The following is a 27950-nucleotide window of genomic DNA, read 5'->3' as shown; positions in this document are numbered from 1 at the left end:
TACCCCAAGATTTTTATCGAGTGGCCCTCGGTAATTTTTCTCCCGACTTCCATTGGCAACAGGGGGCACCGGTTGTTCGTTTTCCCTCGGTTAGAAGTAAACGAAAGAGAAAAAAACCGGGAAAAATCCTTTTGATTAATTTCACCACATTTTTTAATTAAATCCCGTTTGCCACTCCATGGACTGGAGGGGAGAGTAAAAATCTTGCGTGTTTTTTTTCTGCGTTATTTCTTTGAATCGCTGCGGCTAAGATCAATGCCAGTTCAGCGAAAAAAAAAACGATGAAAAACAAGCTTTTGATTTATATTTACTGAAAAATAATGGAAAACTTTTCTTTTCTTTGTTATCCCCGAAGATGAAGAGAAAGAGTTTTTTTTACCTCACTCTCGACAAAAAAATGTAACTGGAAAAATCCCTGCCCTGTTCGGCAAAGGATCGACTGCGGGGGAGGAAAATGTTTCAAACAACAATACAATCGCTTTTTTATTACGTCATTTATACACAATTCATTGAATTTCGCTTTCATTCTCGGGAGCTCGAGGAAAAATTCTACCCTGTTCTCTGTTTTCGGTTTTTCATTCTCCGCCGGAGTGACGTTTACCCGCATTCTTTTCTTCGTTTTTTTTTCTTCTCTCTTCAGTGGGGGTGAGCGATTGAACAACTTACTTTCCGATTCTTGTCTTTTATCGCTTTGTTTGCTGTGTGTCCAAATATTGAGTAATCTGTTCTTTGCTACAAATCGAAACGTTGTCGGGGGGAAAGCAGGGAAGAAAAAAAAATCGTCAAATCATCATTGATTGACGAGGGTTCACTGCAAGGAGCATCGGAGGGGAAAGCGAATTCGCCTGTTGATTCGGTTGCTTCGATTTTTGACACCTACTTCGAGCTCATAGGTCAACTCCGCCCATCTTGAAGAATTAGCTGGGTACGCTACCAAATCCACTTAGTGACCTCTACTGCTGGTGGTACTGCCCTTTTCAACGACTTTCACCTCCCCACACCCGGGGTTGGAATCCCTTGGCATAACATCTGCCAACACCGTGTGTTTGTTTAGGGCTGATTTATCGCTAGCCCCTCGCCATCTTCTCTGGCCGTCTCAGTCGGTAGATCAAAGAAGGCGCTTGAGAAAATTGAACACCCTCTGACCGTCGCCCGTCCCAAAAGCCGGAACTCATTTGCATCCATCGTCTTGCAGAGCAAGACAAGACGACGCTAGGCGTTAGAATAAATATTCCAAACAGGTTCGGGATCACTTTTCAGCTCAATTTTCCAATCATCTGCCCCCTGATACGGCTGGCAGAGCGATAAATTGTTCGACCCTTATAAAAAAAACTTCTCCTCTATTGAGCTGAGATTTTTTTCTTTGATTTCTTGTTGTTCAAAGAAAGATGGATCAGCGGTGTCATGACGGGTCGAGTCGAACCAATCAAGTGCCGCCGGCCGAAGGTCAAAAGTTTTTTCCCTTCGTCTAAAAAGGAAAAAAAGGCGGATGTTTACACAAATTTCAGCCACTGTTTATTTTCTTTCTGGAAGTCCCCTTCTTGTGGAAGCAAGAAAAAAAAGGATTTTATTGTTATTGGTTTATGCCACTTTCGTAGCCGATAGGTCCACCACCTTCGTCGTCGTCGACGCTCCAACCTGCCGCGCGGGAACGAAGCGGAAAACTTTCCACTTGATTTGTTGACGGTGGAATTTTCACACCAGCTTACGAACTTCTCTGCAGCCGATGCGGATCCTTTCGGGGGAGAAAAGGGAAAAATAAATAAACAGTATCGGAAACAACTCCCCCGCCCAGTTCGGTTGATCCAAGGAAATATAGAAAGAAAGTCGTCCTGATCTAGCGAGGAGGGGCGGACGCGGCAAGGTTGAAACATCAAATTTTACTCACTGATAGGCGATTATCTTGTTTACAGCGGGCGGTAACGTGATCGAAACGTTTGCCAGCGAATATCGGGGAGTTCGGGTTGTGCAGCATAAAAATTTAATATCTCTATAAGCTGTTTGTTTTCGTGGCGCTTGGCCCTGTGCGATTTATTGGCGTGAGAAAAGAAATAGTCTTCGGGGGAAGCTCAGAAGCGATTAGTATTGATTTTGGACTTTGTCTAGCTCGGTCGAGGAAAACAATAACAACTTTTCGGCTGTTGTTTGGTGGCAGAGCCGATACGAGCGAACAAGGATGCGGGTGTAAATCCGAAATTGAACCATAAAAAGTTATACGCCCGCTTTTTTCGTCCGTGCTGCTGCCAGTGAGTGTGGAAAGGAAGAAAAAGGGCTCCAGCAGAATTTCTTGCGAGGAATTTGATGCCTAACTTGCCATTTTTGAGGTGAGCCGTTTAGCGGTTGGTTCTGGTGGTTTTGTGAGGGGTATTTATGGTTATGTTTAAGCTATTGATTTCCTCTGGGGCGAGAGTGTTTGTCTGCTTGGAAGTGTTTACAACGTTTAATCGAGGTTTTAAGAGGCTGTTGTTTCGGGTGTTTCTGATTAAGCGTACAACAGCGTAGCTAATATCGCTAATTGAGTCAACTCCAGTGGAAGAAGTCCTCTTGCACCGAGAGCAGCAACTCACCTTCCGCAGGGCTATTTTTCTTTTTCTCTATGCTTTGTGGCACCATAAGCTAACATAAATAATAGAAGCCACCAGACAATGGCCGTCTGCTGCTGGCTGCCACCCCGGGCGGTTCATATACTGCAATCCATAATTCCCTTCCCTAAGGGGGGAAGCAGCAGCACATGAGAAGCCAGGACTCCCGAAAAATTAGTAAAGTCAGTGCCGAAGAAAAGTGAACAGGAGAAACAGGGACTGCCAGCTTCTGCCACTGCAGCAGTGCCAGTGTGTATTTTGTTTTATTTCATTAATTTTCTCCCCGAGTTCACACATTCGACGCTGACGATGGCCAGAGGCCGGAAACCTAGCAGAGTAAGAAAGCGGGAGGGAGGTTACACGTATCCAACTTGCACTCACGGAAGTTGGAACAGCAGAAGTTGTTCGCTCGTGCGCCCCATCCCCTTGTTCCTCGCAGCCTAGCGCAGGAAGGACGATGCGATATATTGGTTATTTATTTTTTTGGTGCAATGCCGCGATCCTCGCCCTTCTGTGCTTACCCCGAGGCTTAAGGAAGTTGGCGCGATTTTTCCCAAAGGTCGGACAGAAGAACTTTACGGGAAACGACCCGAAGAGAAACATTAACATGTAAATTTCTACCTTCTGGGCTGGTTTGTGTCTCGCAACCGAAAACGGGGGGAGTTTCTCTCGTTGTCGAGTTTTGGTGGTTTCGGTTCGATTTCGGTGCTCTTATTTACACCGCAATTGGCTCCGAAACTAGTAGTAGTACTTTTTGGTTCATAATTTAAGTTCGGTAAGTTTCCAAGCCCGCATTTTTCAACTATCTCTCGAATTGCTTCGTTGATTCAGTGGTCGTTTTATTATAGCGTCGTTTTATTATAGCGTCGAACAGAATTGGACGGCATGCGATCAGACTGAACCAAGCGCCATTTGTTTCAAAATGAAGGTTTTGACACCATGGGATGTAAGAATGATAATCAATTATTCATGTAAAAACCCTAAAAGATTTGAAAAGTTCATATAGGGTAATCGCTCCATTATTCATCTCAACAGCCAGGTGCACCTATATTCATCTTGTTTCTCCCATTTGTCCAATTTACCGTCAAATTTCTACAAACTTTTCAAAGTAAATCTATTTGCTTCTCGATTTACTCAAGTGGTTGAGAGTTTTACGTAGAAAATATGGTATAATTTGACGATAAATTGATTAAAAAGGCGTGATGAGATGAATATAGGTACTGAGATAAATATAGGAGCGATTACCCTATATATTAAAAAAAATCTCTGTAGCAGCTTGCAGAAAACATACGGGAAGATTAAACTTTGAATGCCGACTACTCGAAATAATCATTTTGGTGCTAAGTTCGGACTGATTGCACGCCGACCTAGAGTGAAAAGTATGTAAACTAAACTAACACGGTTGGTCTTTATTGAGTACAAATAATTGATTTGTGACTTATTGATAACTCAAAAAGGGGCCGAAGAAAACCACTGACGGAGACGTTCGATACCCTATTTTACTTCTTCAAGGAAATACAACTTTTTAGCCTTAACGGTGGATCAAAACCTTACATTTTTTATATGTCCGACGTTTCGACCTTCGGACATAAGTTTCCTCAGGGGATCTACAAATTTATTAAATTTGCAGAATGCCTGAGAAAGGCCAAATTTGAAAGCCGAAACGTCGGACATAAAATCAACAGTGGATCCACTATTTAACTGAAAAGAGTTTCTGAATACTTTAAAAAAGAAAAAATACGATAACACTTCTCAGCACAGGCTTTTCCCAAGAGTTCAAACTGAAAATAAATGGAAAATAATAGCATTTCAACTATCTCGAAAGTCGTTCTATTCCTACCTGTAAATCGAAAAAAATATTAAATGATCAGATCAGATTAGTGAATATTCAACAATCGGATAATTGAAACTAATCGGACATTCTTAGTAAACGATTTAAAAATGGAAACCCATGTAAACGGTATGTTAACACAGCGTAAAAAACGCATTTTCTGGGGAATCCGCTTTAAAGTAAACCTCGTAAATTCTGAAATCCACTCTAGTGTATTTTTATGACCAGGCATAAGGGGTTTCGAAATCCCAATGAAGACGAATGTTCTGTACGCTAAATTTGAAATTGGGCTATGAAAAGAAATTTCACAAAAAGGTGTGGTCACGCAGATAATAGAATGACAAATAAAAAATATACTTACGATTTTGTGTCAGTTGCATTTGCGAAATCAACACTAAAAAGATTTTGGTTTCCATCCAACCTTCAAACAAAGCGATCCTTCTGTTCACTAGAGCTCAGCGTCACCGAACTGCATAGTTTTTCATTTTTATACGTAACTTCCTGTGATACTTAAAAAAAAAAACAAAAAAAGCGACAGAATAAAAACTGATGGAAGAAGTACGGCATAAACGAAACAAAATTAAAGTAATTTGAGGGATCAGTTATACTAATTGTTATTCGGAAGCTACTGGGTTGCATTATGATAACTCAATTACGTATAGCATGAAGGAGTTTCTATCTGCAAAGCTCAAAATATAAGTTGAAAAGTTGACACTATTGAAATTTACAGTGCTACGGTAACCTTGAAGGCCTGTCCTCAGACTTTTGACCGTTTTAGCAGGGCTATTTCAAAGTACTTCCCATACAAAAGTAACGAAACTATTGCTTATTTTTCATGGGAATTTAAATATATACGAATATTTGGTCAAATTGCCTGACGTTTCGGCCATTTAGGGTTTTTTTTCAATGGGATTTCTCATAGAAAATTTGAAGGTTAGCATCTTCTACACTAATTTTTTACTTTTAAATTATTCGACGTTGTTATTGTTTTGGCGAACTTTTTCATGGAACTTTAACCCATTAAAATTGTCAAAATTTAAACTTTTCTGCATTCCTCAGAACTTTTATATGTAAATATATCAAAATTTAGTTAAATTGCTTGACGTTTCGACCATTTTGGATAGTCTTTTCCAGCAGGTTTCTCATTAAAAATATCAAAATTGATCTTCTACATTCTCCAAGACTTCCAAATCTTCGAAGACTCCCAAAAAAATTAGAAAATCTAATTGAATTGCCCGACGTTTCGGTCGTTCACTGGCCTTTCCACAAAAAATCGTATCGTTTTCGAAGGACTTTTCACAAAAAAAAATGATAATTCAGAATCTTTTACATTCTTAAGGACTTCTAAGAATTCTGAAAAATATATGAACATCTGATTGAATTGCTTGCTTTGTCGTTTATGGTGGACTTTTTCAAAGAACTCCACATTAAAATATGACAAAATTATGAATGCTTCTTCTTCTTCTTCTTCGTCATGGTGCCCCATAGAAAATATCAACGTTTATAACCTTCTATTGAATGCTGTTTTGGTGGAATTTTTTAGAAAGTTAAAATTTGAAACCATTTACAATCATTTTTTCAAAGAAATATATCACAATCTACTCAAATTATTTGACGTTTCGGCTATTTTAAATGGGTTTTTCCAGGGGATTTTCCATAACAAATGTTATATTAAGAATCATTCAATTTATTTTGAGAGTGAAAAAATACCACAATCTAATTGGTCTACCCGATGTTTCGGTCGTTGTCGGTGGCCATTTTAGAAGAACTTCTCATGAGTAATGTCAACATTCAGAATCTTGTACATTCTTTAAGATTTCTGACACTCTACTTCTAAACTCTGAAAATGTATACGAAAATTTAGTTAAATTGCTGGACGCTTCGGTCGTTTTTCATGGTCTTTTACAAAGAACTCCCCATAAAAATCTTACAAAACTAAGAACCTTCTATATTTTTCCAGTTTTAAAGAAATATACAACAAGTTCGACCAATTTGAATGCATTTTTTTTTCACGGTACTTTCCATAAAAAATTACAAAATTTAAAATGTTTTCTGTTCTTTAGTGTTATTTGAAAGAAATACACGATAATCTAGTTACATTCTCGAAGTTTCGGCTATGTTTGTGACCTTTTTCAAAGCATTTCGCATCAAAAGTATCAAAGCTTAAAACCTTCTGCATTATGCTGGACTTTTAAATTGTTCGACGTTTCGGCTGTTTTTGGCGGAATTTTTCCATTCAAAAATCAAAATTTGAAATCATGTACAATCATTTCTTTGAATAAATATATTTAAAAGTGTTTCTCCAGGGGATTTTCCATTACAAATGTCATATTCAAAATCTTCCAGTTTATTTAGAAAAGAATAACAAAATACGACAATCTAATTGATCTGCCCGATGTTTCGGCCGTTGTCGGTGGCCATGTCAGAGAGAGAGTTTCCATGAAAAATGTCAAAATTTGGGATCTTCAACATTTTTTGCAACTCCCAAAGCTTTTAAAGCTTCTTAAATAAATAAGAAAAAAAAAGAAAAAAAATAAGAAAATCTCCACAAGAAAATATGACAAAATTATGAATGCTTCTTATTCTTCATGGTTTCCCATAGAAAATGTCAACGTTTATAACTTTCTTTTGAATGCTGTTTTGGTGGGCTTTTTCAAAAAGTTAAAATATGAAACCATTATCAATCATTTTTTCAAAGAAATATGTCACTCGAATCGCTTGACGTTTCGTCCATTTTAAATGGGCTTTTCCAGGGGATTTTCCATAACAAATATTCAGAATCGTTCAATTTATTTTGAGAACAAAAAAAAACTACCACAATCTAATTGATCTGTCCGACGTTTCGGCCGTTGCCGGTGGCTGTTTTATAAGGACTTGCCATGAAAATGTCAACTTTCAGAATCTTCTACATTCTTTAATATTGCTGACACTTTTAAGACTTCGAAAAATGTATAAGAAAATTTAGTTAAATTGTTGGACGTTTCGGTCGTTTTTCATGGTCTTTTGCAAAGAACTCCCCATAAAAAATTACAAAACTAAGAATCTTCTATATTTTTCCGAAAAATTTTCAAGAAATATACAACAATTTTGACCAATTTGAGTGCCTTTTTACAGGGGACTTTCCATAAAAAAATACAAAATTTGAAATGTTTTCTGTTCTTTAGTGTTATTCGAAATAATTATACGAGAATCTAGTTACATTCCCGAAGTTTCGGCTATTTTTGTGACCTTTTTCAAAATATTTCCCATCTAAAGTATCTAAATTTAACACCTTCTGCATTATTCTGGACTTTGAAATTATTCGAATTTCCGGCTGTTTTGGCGTGCTTTTTCAGGGAACTTCCCATGAAAGAATCAAAACTTGAAATCATTAACAATCATTTCTTTGAAGAAATTTTTCATAATTCATCCAAATTCGTTGACTTTTCGGTCATTTTAAAAGTGCATCTCCGGAGGATTTTTCAGTCATATTCAGAATCTTCCAGTTTATTTTGAGAAAAATAATAAAATACGCCAATCTAATCGATCTGCCCGATGTTTCGGCCGTTGTCGGTGGCCATGTTGAAGAGAGTTTCCATGAAAAATGTCAAAATTTAGGATCTTCAACATTTTTATAACTTCCAAAGCTTTTAGGACTTCTTAAAAAAATAATAAAATATAGCTGAATTACCCGACGTTTCGGTCATTTCGGGTGGACTTTTTCAAAGAACTCAACATGAAAAATGACAAAATTAAATATTTTTGATATTCTTCATGACTTGAAAAAATACGACAGCTTTTTGAATTGTTTATAATTTGGGTTGTTTTAATGCCTTTTAGCCTATACCACAATCAAGTTAAACTTTTATGACATATTGGCCATTTTATGTAGTCTTTCTCAGAGAACTTCCAATAAAAATGTCATAATTGAAAATGTTTTAGTTAATTTAAAAAAGAATTCTACGAAAAAAACTACGATCTATTGATCTACCCAAGGTTTAGCCGTTTTTGGTGGCCGAGTGTCAAATTTAGAATCTTTTACTTTCTTTGACACTTCTAAAGTTTTTGAGAAACATACTTTTCAGTTAACTCCCCATGAAAAATAACAAAATTAAGAATATTCTCTATTCTTCAATTTTTTAATGGAATATACCACAATTTATTCAAATTGTTTGACGTTTCGGCCATTTTGAATGGTCTCCTTCAGGGCACTTTCCGTGAGGAATATCAAAGTTTATAATCTGTTTGTTTGTTGTTGTTGGTTACCAAATCAAAGGAACTTTTTATGATAAAATGTCAAAATTTAGAATTTTCGACATTCTTAGAGGATTAAAATTTCTAAGACTTCTGACAAACTAAACGAAAATTTAATTAAATTGTTAGACGTTCCGGTCGATTTTAGGAGGACTTTATCACAGCGTTACAAAGCGAGCGAGAAGCAAAATATTTCTTCTCCTTTCTGCTTGTGAACGAGGCATATGCTACACTTCTCAAGTGATTTTCACAAATGCTTTAAAGATACTCTTTATCCTTTATGAATTCCCTTGAGTATCAGCAAGCCCGTACCGACACGCAAAAACTCTTTTGTATTGCTACTCAGCCACTTTTTAAAAAAATACGCTAATTCCTGCTTGCGAGTAGAAAAAATCACTCATCCGGAGAATCACTTCCGATTTTTTATCGCATGGAATCGTTTTGGTGATTTTCATTTGTCAACAATGATACGGCTGCTTAGTTACAGATATGAAAAAAAAGCACCAGTGATAATTTCAGGATAATTAATACTGGAAATTTTCGTTTCTTGAAGACGAAAATTCTCTCACCGATTTTTTTCACAGTTCAATAGTTTTAAGCTGCAAATTTTGCAATACATTCAACATCGAATCAACGACATAAAATGATAAGTCCAATTTTATATCATTGTGAGACAAATCTAAAGATTTGTCACACAATGATATAAAATTGGACTCATAAAGTATAAAGTATAGAAGGAATCAAATTAGTCACTCGATGATTCGCTAAGGTATTTCTTGGTTGAAACCTCCAAACTATAAGGCAACTAAAATCTCAATCTTGCATGTACTTCATGTAGGGTAGCGAACGACTTCGTCAGTGGTTTTCTTTGGCAGGTTTTCTACAGCGATCTTATGCAGGAACCTGCCGAAGAAAACATGAAAGCTTGCATGTAATATTCTTGAATACATGCTTTCTGGAAATTTGTTTGATGCGTCCCGGCCACAATACCGGTATCTAAATTCCTATTTCTAGAAGACAGCACCCCAAGAACATCCAGCTTTCATTTTTGCTTACATATTTCAAAAGAAGAAAATTAGCTTCTCGGTTTGGGCGTGTTGTACCTGTCTACACGTGTGAAAAAAAAATCGAAAGCGCGAAACGAAGGTAGGGTATTGGACTGCTTTAGTAAGTTTTTTACAGCAGTCTTATGCAAAACCAGCCGAAAAAAATCGCTGCCAAAGTAGTCCGATTATTTTTTTACAACCATCACGAAGCATCTTGAAACAATTGCCTTCAGCTGGTCGTTCTCGCGAGTAGGGGAGTAGGTACACTACACACGAGCACACACGAGGAGAGTAGACGGGAGTGTGGGCATATGATCTCGAGAGCGATTGCGAGCAAGAAAGAAAGCGAAAACGAACGAGAAATAGCTTGAATGAATAATTATCCAGTGTGTGATAGCGGTAGCAACGAGAAGCTCACATGAGGTGTTGCATGCTGCTTACGAGCGAGACTACCAACAATGGTTTTTCAAAGAACTCCCCATAAAAAATGACAAAACTTAGATTGTTTCCTGTTATTCAGAGATATTTAGAAAAAGAGAGTCTGGGTAAATTGCCCGACGTTTCGGCTGTTTTGGTGACTTTTCCTAAGGGTTCTCCATAGAATTAATATATGTATTATTTTGGACTTTTGAGTTACTCGACGTTCCGGCTGTTTTAGTGTACTTTTTCTTCCCATGAAAAATGTCGAAATTTGAAACCTGCTGCAGTTTTTAAGATTGTGCTAAGGAAACCTACAACAATTTGTTTCAATATTCTGACATTTTGGCCAGTTTTAATGGTATTTTACAGAGGACTTTACATAAAAAATGTCAATTTTTTATATTTTATACGAAAATCCTATTAAATTACCTGACATTTTTGTCGTTTTTAGGTAATTATTTCAAAGAAATCCACACAAAAAATGACAAAATTAGAATCTGCAATATTCAGGACTTTTTAAAAGACTGTACAACAATCTACTTAAATTGTTCGAACATTTTAAATGATAATTTTCAGGGACTTCTCAAAAAAAAGACAACATTTAGAAGGTTTCCTATTCTTCAGGGTAACCAAAAAAATGAGATCTAAATCTAAATTAGAATTTAGATTTCCGACGTTTCGGCCGTTTTAGTGGATGAAAAGTTTCAAAATTTCAAAAACTCCTAAAGTTTAATTGAACGGTTTCGATGGTTTTTGAAGGACTTCTATGAAAAACTCAACAGGAAAATTAAAAAATTAAGATTCTTTTTTGTGTTTTTGTGGGGATTTCTCATAGAAAGTTTCAAAATTTAGATTAATTAATTTTGTCAACTAAATTACAATTCAAAAAAAAAATAAAAAATTGACACTATTAAAATCAAACAGTCCAACGGTAACCTTGACGGAAGCCCGTCGGAAAACAACTCGAGCGCATATATTAACCCCTGTTTCCTTCCGTCACACATTCCACCGCTCCTAACGCAGGATGTTGTCCCGCAAGAAAGCTCCCGCTGATTGAAATCAAAATTCCGCCTTTCCCAGCAGCGAACAACACAAACAATCGTCCGCAAACAATGCAAAAACTAGTCCAAACTTTGTCCAAAGTCTTGCAAACAGCAAGCAGCAGCTTTCGCCAAGATGAAGTGATAACGACACTAAATTCCGATCCCCACCCAAAAAAGGGACTTGCTAGTCGAGCACACAGTACACGCGTTTATTTGCAAATGGAACAATAAAACATTGAAAACCCATTTGCATACCTACATACACACGAACACACACTCACTCCTAGTCTCACCCCCCTCCGACAGCGGTAATACGAAGGAAAACATACGCCAATCCAAGCAAGCCTGGTTGGATGTGCGCTGTGTCTCAAACTGCCGCCGCCGCCGCCGTGTAAGTCGAGATCGAGATCATAAATTCCTTAAACCTCCTTCTCCTTCTCCTCCAAACATCGAAGCACCTTACACACTCACACTACCCGACTCACAGAAGGTTTTCCTTTCGCCCAGCAATTACTGTTTCTTGTCTGTCTCTTCCCTGCTGCTAGTAGTCGAATTCGGAACCTGAACTCCACGACGTCGTCGTTTGCATTCGCTACAGCAGATTCGAAAGATACGCGGCGACGCGACTCTAGGGCCAAACCTCTCGGACCACCCAGAGCTGGGAACCCTAGACTCACGTACGCTGCGGAATGCGTTTAAGATGGTATCGAATCGCATATATTTTGGCCCGTACGAACCGGCGAACACAGGCGGCAGTGCTTCCTTGCGCTTTAATTTTCCTCACACATCCAACGCGGAGCCAGCAAGTGCCGGCGCACTGCAGAAATAGTCTAAATTTCGAAAGTGTCAAAACAAAACATACTTTCGCTATATTTATAGTGGTTGGTTGCAACCCGTCGTTAAGCCAGTGGGGATGGGTTTTTCCGCGGACGGGTATCGACGCGGTATCGCTTACAAACTCTGCGGCGCGCGCGGTGGAAACCCGGCTAACCATAATCAAACAACCACCACCCACTCGCAGGAGGCAACCGGCCGCCCACCGACGACAACGCAACCGAACTGACAGACGACTTCAGCCAACTGGAAGGAATTGTTCCTCGATTTGTTTGCACTCATTCGTGGTGTGCCGTTTGTTGTTGTTGTTATTAGTATTATTATTGTTTGTTACTTTTGTTTGTTGGCTGGCGGGTGTTACATCCGAGGTAAGGATTTTTTCCGAACAACTTAAACCGTTCGCTAATGGATGACTTGATGAAAATCTACACCCCCCCGCCCCCTGCCTTTGTCGCCAATTTCCATCCACGACTGACGACAACCATCGAACGAAACTGATCCTAAATGTCATTCGGTGAAAACTTCGGAAGCCGCTCCGCTGTCGCTTGATTTAATTTATTCGGTTGATCGAATAAGGGCCCGTGGCATGCACTGATTTGCGGGTCCCGTGCGAACACGAGGGGGCGCTCCATGGAATACGGTTTAGATGGCAGTAGGCGATATATTTCGGTATGGATTTGAGAATGAGAAAAGCCGATACTTTCAGATTACCTTTCATCGTAATGTTCAACTGCGATCTAAATGTTCGTGCTTAAGTTAGAAATAATTTTACGACATGACACTCATCATAGTACATTTTAAAATAAAATTTAAGCTTATCGTCAACACTAATTGGGACGACTTGAGGTACATTCTGTAATAGTGATGTCTACAAAATTTGTAGTATTCTTTTTACCCTATCAAATCTGTTTGCTATGGACCTATTGCGATGGCGGATGGCTTCGTTATGGACAGTACTTTAGATCTGGGGGATAACATATCAGTGGTGGCTAGTGGTGAGATTGATGGACGAAAAAGGAACTAATTGTCATGTGCGTTTGTGTTGGATATGAGACTTGAGAGAACTGTTGCTCAAGTTGTGTTGAGTTCATCGAGATCGACTCGCTTCTTTATCGTTTTGAGTGGACCAGTGGACCGCACACATACCGTTCTTAGAAATGTGTCATATACACAACACACTAGTAATCGTTGATAAATACCTGTAGTTTTCCCTGAAGATGTCACTCAGTGACGAAACGTCGGACAGTAGAAAACAAAAGTCGTTCCATTTATTTGAGACAGCTCAGCCGAAAATACACCTAGTGCACATTAAAAAAGAAAGGAGCAATGTTTTTAGAATGATAAAGTAAAAGAAAAATGTAGATAAAAATCGATAGAAAGAAGAAAACGAGGATAGAAAGAAAGACATGCTCCCTGTGTTAAAGATAGAAAGCAAAAAGGAAAATAACCTGATAGCAACTACAAGTTTGAAACGGGAAGAAACAACAATGGGAAGGTTATAGAACAAATAAAGGAAGCACAAGAAGCAAAACTATTACGTTAAGAGCAAATGGGATTTGAAAAAAAAAAACGAAAATCATCCACTATCTAAACAGAAACGATGCAGTGAATAAAAATAACGAAGAAGAAATTATTACTAACGTGTCCTAATTTCGTGAGGTACTAAAAAGATAATTGAAAAGCGAGAGGAGGAAAACGGGGATCAAAATGAGAAGAAAATAACAGAAAAAAATACTCGAAGACTAAAACCATGGTGAACTATTAAAGAGAGGATTTATAATGAAAAAGAGCAAAAGAATAATTAAATGAAGGCATTCAAAAAAAAAACAGAGTTAGCGAGAGAATGGGAGATAAATAAAAATAAAGTAGAGATGAAAAGGGAACAACGTTCAAAAAAAAAGTTATAAAAAAGAATACACCAAATTGAATTGACAAAAGAGAAAAGCAGAGAAGAGAGTACAAGATAAAATGAAAGGATTAAATAGTATCAAAATACTGAAAAATCACATAACTATCACCTAAAAAAAGTTACGAAAAAAATGTTAGGTATTAAAAAAATTTAACTACACTTTTAATCGACTGTTAGTTTACTCAGAGGATTTTCTTTCGGCTTCGCAAAATGTGAAAAGAAAACGATATTTTTCTCTACACTGGCATTTCGATTAATCTATATTCTTCATGGAAACAAAATTGTATTTTGTATCATGTTTAGCTAATTTAATGTATTTTTGGATGTTCTGTCAGGTTGATAATTACCTGTTTTCACAATTAATGCTATAGCCGAAAAAACATTTTACAGGAAATTGTTCCTTCCGGAAATGATATTTTATGTGCATAATTTGCGAAACAGTTTCTAAAAAAATATTTAGTCTTAATTGACTTGTAGAGCCTTATTGTAGAATATAGATTATACGAAACGTCGGTGTAAAAAAATTTAAAAAAATATTTCAAACTGAAATAAGAAAACTCGAATAAGAAAAACCAATATAAAAGAGGGCAAAGAAACAGGTGGATGAGAATATACCAAAAAAAAAATCAAAAAAGGAATACGAGAATAGAAAAGAGTACTGAAATATTAATATACAAGAAAACTAATATTTTAGGGAATGAAAAATCTTTTATCATATTATAGTTTAATATTGTCAATAGAAATAGAAATATGAGAGAAATAAAAGTGAATAAAAACAAAAGAGAAGCGAGGAGACGGAATAAAAATAGAAAAAAAAACTAAAACTATAACTGAGATAGAGAATGACTTGGAGAAAAAATGAAAATTATCCAGGACCGAAGCAATAAGAATGTAAGAAAATAAGGAAAAAGTTGAATAAAAATCTCTAACGTTTCTGATATTTGAGAGATACTGACTTCCCACTTAAAGAATAGACTGCTTCCAATTGGAAAGTAGAAGAAGACAAGAAAGGACAACAAAATGGAAAAAATGTTTCAAAAGAATCACAATGGTGAAAGAATAAAAAACAAAAAGAGAACTCAGAACTGAATTCGCATCATTTATAAGGAAAGTAAAACAAACTGATGAACCACAACAAACAAGAAAGCTATTGCATAAAAATAAAATGTGAAAATATGGACAAAGAAAAATGAACACAGACAGGAAAAAGGAAAACATCAAATAGTTTTAAATATAACGATGTATAGATAAAAAAGCCGGAAGGCAAACAGTATAAGACTAAGAACAATCAAGAAAAATATAAACTTCGGAAAATTTCGGAATATATTGGTAAATATTACATATACAATCAAGAAACATGCAAATATTCAGAAGAGAAAGAAGCAGAGAGAGAAATAAAGAGAGAGCAATAGAAAAAAAAAGAAAAAGAAAGAAATATAAAAAGAGGAAGAAGAGAAATAGACAAGGAGAAAAAGAAGAAGAGAGAGGGAGAAAGAGGGAGAGAGAAGGTGGAAGAAAGAGAAAGAGAGGTAGTGGGCTGAGAGAGGAAGATAAAGGGAGAGAGAGGAAGGGAGAGACATAAAGAGAAAAAAGGGAGGGAGTAAGAAAAAGTAGGAGAGAGAGGAAGCAAGAAGAAGAGAAAGAGAAGAAGAATGAGAGATAAATAGAGAAAGAGTGAGAGAAAGAAATAAAGAGGAGATAGAGAGATAGAGAGAGAGAAGTAGAGAGAGAGAGAAGGAGAGAGAGAGAGAGAGAGAAGGAGAGAGAGAAATGGAGCGAGAGAGAGAGGAAAGAGAGAGAGAGTTGTAATGCGATCAAATGCAATTTAAAAGGAAAGGAAAAAAACAGCAGATAAGAGAGATAAAAATGGTTAAAAATGCATCTCGGAAAAGGTACCGAAACGAAAACAAAAAAAACACGGAAGTAAAACTAAAACAGTAAAACAGTAGGTGAAAAAGATATTGAAAGAGAGCCAGAATAATCCAAAACCGGAACAATAAGAATGCTAAAATTAATTTATGAAAAAGCCTAAAACAACATTAACTTTTCTTCTCTTTGAGTGAAAAAACCACTAAATGGAGAAAAAAAAAGAATAAAGGACTAATAGAAGAACACAATAGTGAAAGATATAAAAAAGTGAGAGATAAGGAGTGGAAGGAAGAGGAAGAGAAGGAGAGAGCTGAGAGAGGAAGAGGAGGACATAAAAAGAAAAAAAGGGAGAGAGTAAGAGAAAGAGAGAAGGGGAAAGAGAGAGCTGTAATGTGAACAAATGCAAAAACAGCAAATAAGCAAAAGAAATCTAGGAAATGGTAACAAAACTGGAACAGAAATAAACAGAAAGCAAAACTAAAACAGTTGGTTGAAAAGATATTGAAAGAGAGTCAGAACTATCCAGCACTGGAACAATAAGAATGCAAGAAATACAATTATAAAAAAGTATAAAACAACATTAACTTTTCTTCTCTTTGAGAAAACAAACAACTAAATGGAGAAAAAAAAAGAAAAAAGGACTAAAAGAACTTCACAATAGTAGAAGATATGAAAAATTAAGAGAGCCCGAATTCGTTATCGCATCATTTGGACACAAAAAAAGAAAATCGAAGCACCGTAACAAACGGAAAAATCTATTGGCTTAAAATAAAACGGGAAGCACCGTAACAAACGAAAGAATATATTGGCTTAAAATAAAGAGAATAGACAAAAAAAATAAAAAAATTATGTTCCAAATGAAACACAAACAAGAAAAAGAGTAGTTAAAAAGAAACAAAATTTTATCAGAAAGTTCGAAAATCAACAGAATAAAACAATTGAATGCCAATGAACAGCGGGAATTTTTGATAGTTGCTAAAAAATACAAATGCTTAAAAGTTGAGCAGAACATACAATCTGAAAAAAAACATCAAAAACATTAGCAAATTTCATCGGAAAAATACCTTTTAAAATCGATTTTTTTTGAAAAATTTACGCAAAATGCGTATACTCTTGTATTCTCGCAAAAAAAAAAATAACAAAACATGAAAAAAAAACGATTTGTGTAAATTTAAGAATGAAAAATTGAAGAGAGAAAATGAGGAGAAACACAATAAATGAATGAAAAAAACGCCATACAAGAAAAAACATATAAGTTGCGCAGTTGACCTCTCGTTGTATTTTTAAATGCAGCTTTTTAAAAAAAAACTGCAATTGCTTGAAAATGTCTTGGCGGATAACTCCTAATACCAAAACAAGCTGTTTCTGTGTTTGGCATGGATCAACATCAGGCAATTCCTCCAATTGTATTCAGCGTAGCGTTACTTTGCGTATGTAAAACATGTAAAATTGCGTTACGTGGGGGTGGGTGGGTATTGGAAACTGTCAAATTCCGCGTTATTTAATATTTGGATGGTTCCTAAATCAAGGTGAAAACTGGGCAGAAGAAACATTGAAAGACTACTCGACATGAAATGTAAATGGTAATAAATAGAAACAGATGGCGTAAAAAGGAATGACGAAAAAAGACATCGGAAATATGGAACGTAATAAAAAGGAGAGTGAACGGAAAAGACCGAAAATAAGACAGAACAACAACATAAACTAGCAATTAGAGAATAAAAATGATAAATATTGAATGTAAAAGCAGTCAAAATAAAAAGCGGAATTGAAAATTGTTTATAGGAGGCAATATTCAAATTTAAAATGACAAAAAAAAGAAAAAAGAAGAAAAAAAGAAAAAAAGAGAAAAAAAAGAAAAAAAAAAAAGAAAAAAAAGAAAAAAAAAGAAAAAAAAAGAAAAAAAAAGAAAAAAAAAAGAAAACAAAATAAAAGAAATAAAACAAAAATTAACTGAGCGTTGGAAAAGTAAATAATTAACAGTTAAAAAGTAGATGCACCGAAAAGTTTTCATTTTTGAATGTATGAATGAATTGGAAAATATGGTCGTAAATAAGAAGGAAAGTGAACGGAAAGAAACAAAAACAAGAGACATTGAAACAAAATATAAAATGTAACAGAAATTCAAGCGCAAAACACTTGCGAAAACTAATGAAACGGGTTTAGAAAATTTCAAAAGACTAAAATTTGATTTAGCGAAACAATATAAACCAGAAAAATAAAGTAAAATATAGTTAAAAATAAGCTATGAAATTAAAAAAAAATCAAGAGTTAACGAGTAAAATAAGTTAACCGGGTTTGTCGCTTCTAGCTTTGCTAGAAGCGACAAAATTCACAGGAATGGTTGAAAGCCATAATCTTTCGTTTTTTTACAGTTTGAGCTCTAGGGTAAGAACTTTTTTGACACGTTCGGAAAATATCGAAGATTTCGATCGTTACTGAAGGCTCCACAATTCCTTACTTAGCATTTTACAATATTTCACTCAATCTTATTCCTACATCCTTCATGATGATAGAAATTGTCATAGTAATCAGCGTAATTTGCCAGCAACCTACAAAATCACGTACTGTGCGGAAAATATTCGAAAACAAGCAGTTCACCTTGACGTCAGCTACGGACGCAACCCTCATTTGCCGCATCGTTACACCGTGCAGGCCACTAATACACAAACCATATGATACGTGAGTGAGAATAGTTTTATTGATAAAATATAGTCACCAGTTGGCATGGGCGTGTGAGTGGGGGGTGACGATGTTAAAAGAGGGGTGTTTAGCGGAGCAAGAGAGAAAAAAAAACAGAGAAAGAAATCAAACGACACAGTCGTAAAAGGGTAAAAGGGTACGCAACGACGAGGTTCGAAGTTTGAAGCACACCACAGCAGGGGCCACCACCACCCCACACTGTGTGCACATCGGGACGAATGAATGGCAATAAAAATACAAAGTTCTTATCAGAAAAGTTGAAATTTATATGCAAATGTTTCGGCGAAAGTGGCGATGATAGCGCGGGATTGATGGGGGGTTGGGAGTCCTTCTGTGTTTTCTTTAATTTCATGGCTGTACAGTTGTGTCGCTTCGTGATCAGGCAAGAAGGAAGCGTGGTTTCTAAGTCAAGGGTCCGGGAGGGAAATAGGAAGGTGATTAACAAATAATACCCGGGTTCGTACGTAAAGTCGTATATAGGCCGTTTCGTACTAATAATAATCAGGAATAAATTATCGAATGGAACTGTGTACTGTGTGGGGAGTGGGGAGTGGAGAGCGGCTTGCGGAGTGGTGAGATTTAAATCGGCTATCGAGTTGTGTTTTGTGGTGTTTTAAACGGGCCGGCTGAGCGGAGAGGAGGGGACGTATAATTTTCTATTCAATTGCATGCAATTTGATTTATTCTCCACCATTTCACCTTGGCCTGTGTGTATGGCAGTATTTTATGGTGCTTTTCTGGACGAAATGACACATTCGGATTGGGTTTTGTTGGCTGACGGCCGCTGATTGAAGTGATGGAGGCAATGCAATCGAACGGAGGGTAGAGTGACTAATTGCTCGTAAAAGTTGTGGCGCCAAAGGCGAATTATAAACACATATTGGAAAGTTGAATGAGGAAATAATTGCGCTTCCAAGTTTCCTAACAGCAATTGACAGAGTCCAAAGTCTGATCCAGAAGAGCCAGGGCAAGGCCGTCAAGCATTAATAACCGACATTCGCACACATGGAAGCAATAAATTACCTTCTGCAGTGGCAAAAAGCGATATTAAAAATTCGCCTCCCAAAAGCAACCCCTCGGGTGCCAGCCGAACCGGATATCAAGAAAAACTATTTGCTCCGGTTCTAATTTTTCCATCCGAAGGCGCGGGTGCGGCATGCGTGGAGGTCAGATACCCTGCTTTAGCCAATGATTTATAAGCAGAATTTATGATTTATTCGCACCGCACACCCTTCCCCGCAGTCAGGTTTTTCCTCACCGGCTCTATGCACCTTGGCTTCAGGGCCGTCGTCATTGCGCTGCCCGCGTTGCAAATGCAATCCGCGGTCGCAAAGCGCATAAATTACGTATGCGAGTGCGAGACCGCTGCTGCTGCTGCTGCATGCACTAGGAAGGAATTGGGAAGGGAGAAAAAAGTGCACAATCTCTCCGCGCTCGCCTACGTACCTTCAGCTCCCACGGAGCGCACGTGAGAAGGGAAGAAAAATTCACTGCGGTTTTCACGTTTTCCTCCAGCTCGGGATGGAGTTTTTTTCCACAGCTCGAATCGCGGCCAGGCTGACTGGCTGGCTTGCCTGAGAGGTGCATCAGCTGGAAGGTAATTCGGACGTGTCGAGGGAGAAGATTTTTCCTTTCGGGCTCTCGCGGCAGCAGCATCGTCATCATTAATGAATGAAAGCGTGGTGATTTTTTTTTCTACTCCTCTGTATTTCGTTTGTGTCTTTGGGCATCGCATTCTCTCGTGGGTGCGGAGTTTACCGTCAAATATAAAAAAGCACATGTTTTGCATCCTTATGAGAGACCTCCTGTGAGGGGACTGAAGCGGGGAGGAAACAAGAAACTGCTCAACGATGCGCGTTTCCAAATGCGATATTTATATCCTTTATCCAAGCCATTAAATAAAACGTCCATAAAGATTTTTCGCCGACTTTGCGCTCCGGTGCGGCTGTTGCTGTTGATGATGCAGTTTCTCCAGTGCTCTCCAGTCACAGGATTCAAATCGAAATTAGCCCGCAATGGCGACCGCTGCGATATTCCGGTTGGACGGCTGAGGGCTCTGTTGAGATTTTTTTTGCTCGTCCAAGTCCCTTGACTCTGCTGCGCAGAGATAAATTGGAAAATAAGAATCATAAAATTGTCTCACTGCTTTCGGTCCATGGGAGGGGGGGACCAAAAAAAGGGAATGCCATCAAGCGTGACAGACGATGAGAGTGAGTTCTAATGAGTCGTTTCTTCGTTGTCGTCCATGTGCGATAATTTTTCGCAACATGTGTGGCTTTTGTTGGTGTCTTTTTCGTGGAGATTGCAGATTTTGCGAGAGCTGTCTGGGGTCCGGATCTAAACTATTTTTACCCAAAACCCTTCAGTCGAGCAAAGCTCTTTTCAAAGTCCTGTAGCTGGTGCAACAACAAGCGCAAATTGTCATATTTATTTAACCTTTTCTTTTCACCATCGTGCCAAATCAAACAGACAATCAAAATCTCCCGGCGGAACACGCGAGCAGAGACAATTCAGCCGTGTAAAATCTGCAGCAAACATTGTTTGCCGACTGGGCGCGCTATGCGATTCTTCTCGGGCGACAACGAAAACGGCGAACAGCTGCCTAGATTAAAGCAAAACCATTAATTTTGCAATTAAAGCCGAACGAACGAGGCATCCACCCATCGGATCGCAGTAAAGATCATATCCCGATGGGTGATGATGACGACGACGATGGTGAAGACGACGCCCGGATCTCATGCCATTCCCGCGATCGGTTGCGACTTGTATTGGCGACCATTATCCATAAAAACACACAAAACTTTGCAAACAGTCATACCAATTTACGCATATTTCAGTCCCAGCCATAAACACGCTTTAATTGACTTAGTCATAGATGCGACGCGGGTTCTTCCGCCCAAGTGCAGAACCCTTCCAATCAACCAGTTCCATCGCGCAAGAGAAAAACAAGAAGAATCGCGTCTTCGACAGTTCAGAAACTCTATCGCGTCTAACTACTATTCACCACAGTCCGGGACACTACTTTACCGTCACAGGCTAGAGGCAATAAAAACAATAATAATATGTAAAACAGCAATAAATTATAGACGAGAGGACAGATTTTCTGTCGCTAAAAATACCGAGCTCCTCCACCACTCGCGCACAGCACAACAACAAGAGTTTCATTTGTTTTTCCCTCCACCCCACAAAGGCTGACGTGAAAGCTAGCCCGAAAAACCGCTCCGAAGTGCAGACCCGAGTGAACGTTGTAACGGATTATTAGCACCCAGTCTAATTCGTCACTTTCACCCGAGTGCATCCGAAGGGTACCCCAATTATGAACTATTGACAGAGTTTGACAGAATTTGACAGAGTTTGACAGACTGGAACTTGGTTTCACTACACACTGAGTCGATTTTACGACGTCCACCTAGTGAGACTCATAAATACTGACGTCCCGCAAGTAAAAGTGTCAATTTAATTCGTAACCAACGTCGATAGACCCTTCGGTTTAGGATTCTTAACAAGCAAACAAACGAAACAGAACAACTGCCTCCAACTCTTGCAACATAATCGAGCAGCATTTGTTGTCATATTACCTCTCATCGATAGCGACACTCTTCCTCTGCGCCGGCGGTACATAAATAACCATCGCACTTCGGTCGGGGCCGAAAATAATCTAATAAAAATATAGAATTTGTTTCGGTTTCGACTGCATTTGTCTTCGGAGTTCGGGAATCGTTGGAAGAAAAACTCCCCCCCAGAATGACTGAATAACTACGTGAGTGAGTCGTGCCTGGATGGAATGTGCCCTCAAATATTGATACATCCGTACCGCGCCGCATCATCGTCATCATTGGGGAGCAAACGACGTTTGCCTTGCCGTGCCGTGCCGTGCGTAGTGATTCATGGCCGTTGAATTGTGATTTATTCCCGAGTGTCACCGGCATACACACGCACTTGTCCCCATCCTTCACGGCTTGCATTCCCCGCACAACGGGAAAGGTGCGGCCGGAGAAGGCGCGAAAACAAACATATCGATAGTGTTTTATGCTTGTCTACCTCAGCCGACGCGCGTAGGTGGGAACCGAATGAATTCAGGGAGAAAATGGGATTAAAGATTGATTTATGTCGCGTTCTTGCACACCTTCCTTGGCTCGGCTCTCCATTTGTTTGCACTCAACTTAACGCTAGAACAAGGGACTTTTGAGGAATTTTCCCGTGAGGCGTGAAATGCTCTGGGAAATTCTCAAAGCACCCACGTGCTCAGTCGATGAAAAATGGGTTTAAAATCGGATCGAGCTGAGACTGAATCGAACAGAGAAGCCAACAAAACGCTTTCCAACCACGAAACCCCAAAAATAGCCTAAATTGATTCGTTTCAGCCTGCTGACTCAAACTGAATAAAAAATAATACAAACCAAAAAACCACAAATTTAATCACCCATCAAATTCAAACGTCCCGAAGCTGCTCCAGGGCGAAAAACCCACCAGCCAGGGAGACCCGGTAAGCCTTTGTTCAATATTTGAACAATCGCAAACACGAGAAACCAAAAAGTGAAACAATATTTATTAGAAGTTTACTTTTCCTCATCCCTCCGATCGGGAGCTCCGAGACCAGTCCGGACCAGAAGAGCTGTCCATTCCAATCTTAACCATATCTTGTTTCCTGACCGATCCGACCGGACAACTGTGACACCGAAAGCCTCATCCCCATGTTTGCCCCCGGTACACAACAAAAACACACATCTCAAACGCCCAATCAAGTGTGGACGGGAGGAAGGCCATATCGGATCCACTCCCACTCGCACACCCTTCCTATAGAGAATACTGACCGGTTCAATCGGAGCAGGGTGGCATTTTCATTTGCATATGGAGTCGTCATCGCTTCGCACCCACCTTCGACTTTCGAAAATCGAAACCAAACCCATCCCAATCGGTTCCCTGCTGCTAGTCCCAACAAAGAAGCGATACTCGAGTTTCAGTTGCAGTCAAAACCAAAACTTCTCTCGGTTCAATACGGAAGGACGGACAGTCATCCAGACAGACAGATAGACAAATCCAGATCGGTGTGAGCGAATGACAGCATCTCCATCCTGCCATTGTCTGCTGACCCCCACTCCCCTTAGTCAGTCATCATAGTACTGTTGCAAATATTTGCAAATCTGCAGCGCAGAGTAGTAAAAACCCAGTTGTAAAATTACCCGGGGATGAGAGGCGGAAAAAGAAGCAACACTATCAGAAATCCCTTAATCAAAGAGACGTCAGTCGGAACAATTGATCAACAAACAAGCAAAACTAGTGGCCGGTTTCTTCATAACTTCCGGGTCCGGGGTCCTCTCGCTCTCTTTTTCCTGTACGTTCATCCGAGTGTGAGTGTGAGTGTTTATATCCGGTGTTTTTCTGTTTGTCATGACACCACACAGGCCGGTTAGTTTGAGCAAGACCATTATTCCCTGTGTCCGACAACCAGATGAGAAGGTTAATAATCTTCTTCGTCTCGGTGCCCTAAGTCAGGAGGATAAGGGAAGTTTACTGGTGGAAACCTTGAAAGTCGAAGGTTTGGATTGCTTGTAATACTAGGAGGTTAACTAGTGTTGCATGTTATTTTAATATACGGATTTTCGTATCTTTTCGAAAACGATCAGTACCTTTGCGAGTAAGGTTCAATCTGACATTGCAGTATTTTTTTATCAGCCGTAATACATCCAAATTATATCTGAACATCATTTCGCGAGTATTCAAAAGTTAAATGATAGACATTGGAAACGAAAGTGAAAGTTGCTTTAAACATGAGGTCGAGCGTTGTCTTGCTGTAATATAGAAAAATCGAATATTTAAGGCCGCTCCTCGCTAGTTAGCTAAGGGCAGTAAGTTTTTATGGAATACAACATCTACGGAGATCGATGTTAAAATAAATTTGGCAATCATTTGGCAACAACGTAAACAAAAAAGTTATTATATAAAAGAGATTGAACAAAATTAACCGAGTTTTGTCTGTTTCTAATGAAGTCCAACAGTTTTCTTCACAACACACAAACATTGTTCTAGCAAATTGGTAAGCATTCACTTAATACTCTGAGAAAACACTTCAGCATTTTACACATTTAAAAAAAGAAGTGTTTCTTTACTGTACAGCACATTCTTCCTGTTCTGTTTTATGGTAATTGCCTTTTTTAAGGCACCAACGTGTATACAAGTCTACATCGAATTATGCCAAAAGTATACGAAGCTTCACAAAGCGCTAATATTGATGTTCACCCTTGAAATGAGCCTCCAACGAAAAACTAACATAAATCGAAAAAAACTCGTTTAAAATTGTTGTCACCCGGGCTCTACATTTTCGAAACAAAACAATGAAACTGATATACTCGCGCTGTCATTTCGATTCGAACAGTTTCATTTTCACATGATTCCTTTCGGCTACTTTCAACGAATCACTTCTTTCTCTCTTTCGCTCTTTCTAATAATGATATTTTTTAAATCGATGGAGAGAGTGACGGAGAGAGAGACTCTATCCTTTCCTTCAGCGTCTCAATTGAAATTAGCACCGCATCGCGTCGTTTGATGGTAGTTTTCTATTACCGCCAGCCGTAGTTAGAACGGTAATGGCATCCAATAAATACATTACGCAAGTTCCGATCAATATTTCCTCCCTCTTTCCTATACATATGCGTGAAGTACTGTATGGAAGCCTTCTGTCTCCGTCAGCGCTCATTGTCATTTTCAATTGAGAATCGTCATGTGAGAGTGATGGTGATAATCTCCGCTTTCAAGTGAAAAGCATTTGTATCAATTCCAAGCCCTTAAGTTGGCAAAATCAAAGCAAGAGCTTTCGACTGAGTTTCATTTGACTCACGAAGTGCCCGAAAATGATACAAAAGCTTTTCAATTGAAAGCGACGGGTCAAAGCGTCAGTATAACCTGATAATTATCAATTGAAAATGACTTTGTCTGGCTCTGGCTGTCACAAATGTTACAATGTTGTTAATAATAACAAGTTGAGATATATTAAAGAAGATATATTAAAGAAGTGCCCGAAAATGATACAAAAGCTTTTCAATTGAAAGCGACGGGTCAAAGCGTCAGTATAACCTGATAATTATCAATTGAAAATGACTTTGTCTGGCTCTGGCTGTCACAAATGTTACAATGTTGTTAATAATAACAAGTTGAGATATATTAAAGAACCATTCACGTGAACAGGTTTTTGACGATTTTGAAAAACAACAACTCTACGATCTTTTTAAATTCAACTCAAAGTTTGGAAAATTATTCATAAAAGGTCCGTATGCCAGAATCCCAACTTTGGTGCCGATTTGACCACCCCTCGATAGCCTTTTTTGACAGTAGCGCCTTTCTGCAATCTTTTAATTACTATCCAAGCAACTGGCAACACTTCTGGCCATAACTTAGATATTTTTTTGAATTCCTTTGTTAGTTTTTTTAAATTGTATCATCAAAAATTTTCATATTAAGAGAGTTCTAGAAATACTATCAAAATAGGAATTTAAGTTGTAAGGGGCCATCCAAATACCACGTGGACAGTTTTTTAACGATTTTGACCCCCCTCTCCATGGACAACTGTCCATATAAATTCTAAAAAAATTGTATGGACCGTGGACATTAGCTGTCCACGTGGTATGTGGATGGCCCCTAAGCAAATCAGAGTAAATTTAACTTAATTTTTAAATAATACTTTATCTCGAGTTTTGCTCGCAATATCTCTAAGTTATAAGTGTCAGTCAAATTTGAAATCAGTTATAATCATTTGCCGAAAAACGTAGGTTAATTTTTTAAATATCTGGCAACACTTCCCTGTAAACTTTTAATTGTTTTTATTCCTCGAAATATCTTTAAAATGTGATTCGGAGAAATAAAAATAAACTTAGTAAAGAAGATTTGTTCGGATTAAAGATGATTTGACTTTATTTTTTAAAAACGCTGTAACTCGAGTTTTGCTTTTAATGCCTCGGTGTGATGAGTGTTTTTCGTGAATTTTTTTTTAGGAATACGACCAAATCATCTCATTTGGAATCGAAATACACTAATTCACCGAGAAATGCGATTTTATTTTTCAAATGCAGAGAGAATATATCTGGCAACACTACCGCTTGAAATCGATAGTTTTGGAAGATTCCTTGACTAGTTTTCTTGGAAATTAATGTATTGGTTATTTCCTAGAGGTAGTGGTGGCCCATAATTTAGAGAATAAAATAGGGATTTCGGAATGAAAATTGCACTCCTATTTGAAAACGGAAGGGTCCCACGGAGCGAGGGGTGATCCAATTGGCACCAAAGTTGGGATTTTTACACCGGACCTTGAAATTGATAATCCTTTAAAGTTTAAGCCAACTCTGAGAAAGTCGTTGACATTGGATTGGAACACTTGAAATGGAATGACTCACCTCTATTCGCCATAAGTTTCAAGTAAAATAACAATTTTATGTTTATCGGGTAACTAAATCTAACCCTAACATATAATACACTTGAAAGTTTTTAATTTTTGATGTATAAAATTTCATGGTTTCAAAATAAAGTCATACATTTTTTGTCGTTCGCTTGTTGGTTTCATTCTATCCATTTAAATTATTTTTTAAGCATGCGATTTTAATTTTAGTTACCCATAACTTGCTAAAATAGTACAGAAATATTTGAAATTGCTTTGATTATGATCTCACAGATCTATCGTTGGCCACTTTTAAATAAAAACTGAAACAACTATTTTAATCACAGGCAGGCTTGTCATTTCTCCTCAGAGAATCACTAACGTGTGGAAGAATAACTTTCACTGCGAAAACAACAACTCTCACTCTAGTGGGTGAAGCGACGCACTTGCTTGAAGAGAGTAGCGAATCGTGTGTATCTGAGCTGAAATAACTCTCCAGAAAAATAATAAACTTTCTCACACGAAAGGAAATTACGCTTAATAACTGCACAACAGAGCTTACTGCAGTGCTTTTACTGTGTGTCTTTTAATCATAACGTTTGCATTGGAAAATTGACTTTTTTGAGATGGTGATAAAAAAATTAAGACAGATAATTGAAGCTGGGGGATGACCGACTATGAATACCACATTGATATTCAGCCGCTCCATTTCCTCCAACGATTGCTTCGAGTATAGTGCCGACGCTAGATTCAGCGAGAACACCACGTCTTCGCCCTTATGGGATTTCTTGATGAAATTCACGGCCAATCCGGAGCGAAAGAAGAGCGGCTTTGACACTCTTTTCACGCTGATTGTCAGCCACAGCAGCACCTTCTTGGTGAACTTGGTGTGTGAAATGAACTTCACCCCGGAGCTCACTTCTTTCATGGGGGATGAAAAATACGAAGCGCCCTGCCAGTCGTTGCCATCCAGGTTTTTTTTTTTTGTCATCCAGGGTTACACAAGTCTCGTCGTTCATCACAACCGCCACGCTGGGAAAAACGAAATCTTATTCAGCCGCTGTTGCTGCGATATTGTCTGCAGCTCTTGAACCCCCGTCCACTGCCGCTTT

General features: G+C 38.2%; 1 protein-coding gene and 1 long non-coding RNA gene across 4 annotated transcripts in view; both read left to right on the top strand.

Moving 5' to 3' along the window:
* LOC129726525 (homeobox protein cut-like) overlaps positions 1-27950 on the top strand; it is a 310880-nt gene that overhangs the window by 174444 nt on the left and 108486 nt on the right. The gene's annotated exons all lie outside the window — the stretch shown is intronic.
* Positions 331-16843, top strand: LOC129726527 (uncharacterized). The gene is made up of 2 exons (XR_008728352.1): positions 331-15618; positions 15685-16843. It is a non-coding gene; the product is annotated as an uncharacterized LOC129726527 (long non-coding RNA).

Source organism: Wyeomyia smithii, chromosome 3 (assembly GCF_029784165.1).
Source record: "Wyeomyia smithii strain HCP4-BCI-WySm-NY-G18 chromosome 3, ASM2978416v1, whole genome shotgun sequence".
Taxonomy (NCBI): Eukaryota; Metazoa; Arthropoda; class Insecta; order Diptera; family Culicidae; genus Wyeomyia; species Wyeomyia smithii.
This window is presented reverse-complemented; position numbering and strand designations above follow the sequence as displayed.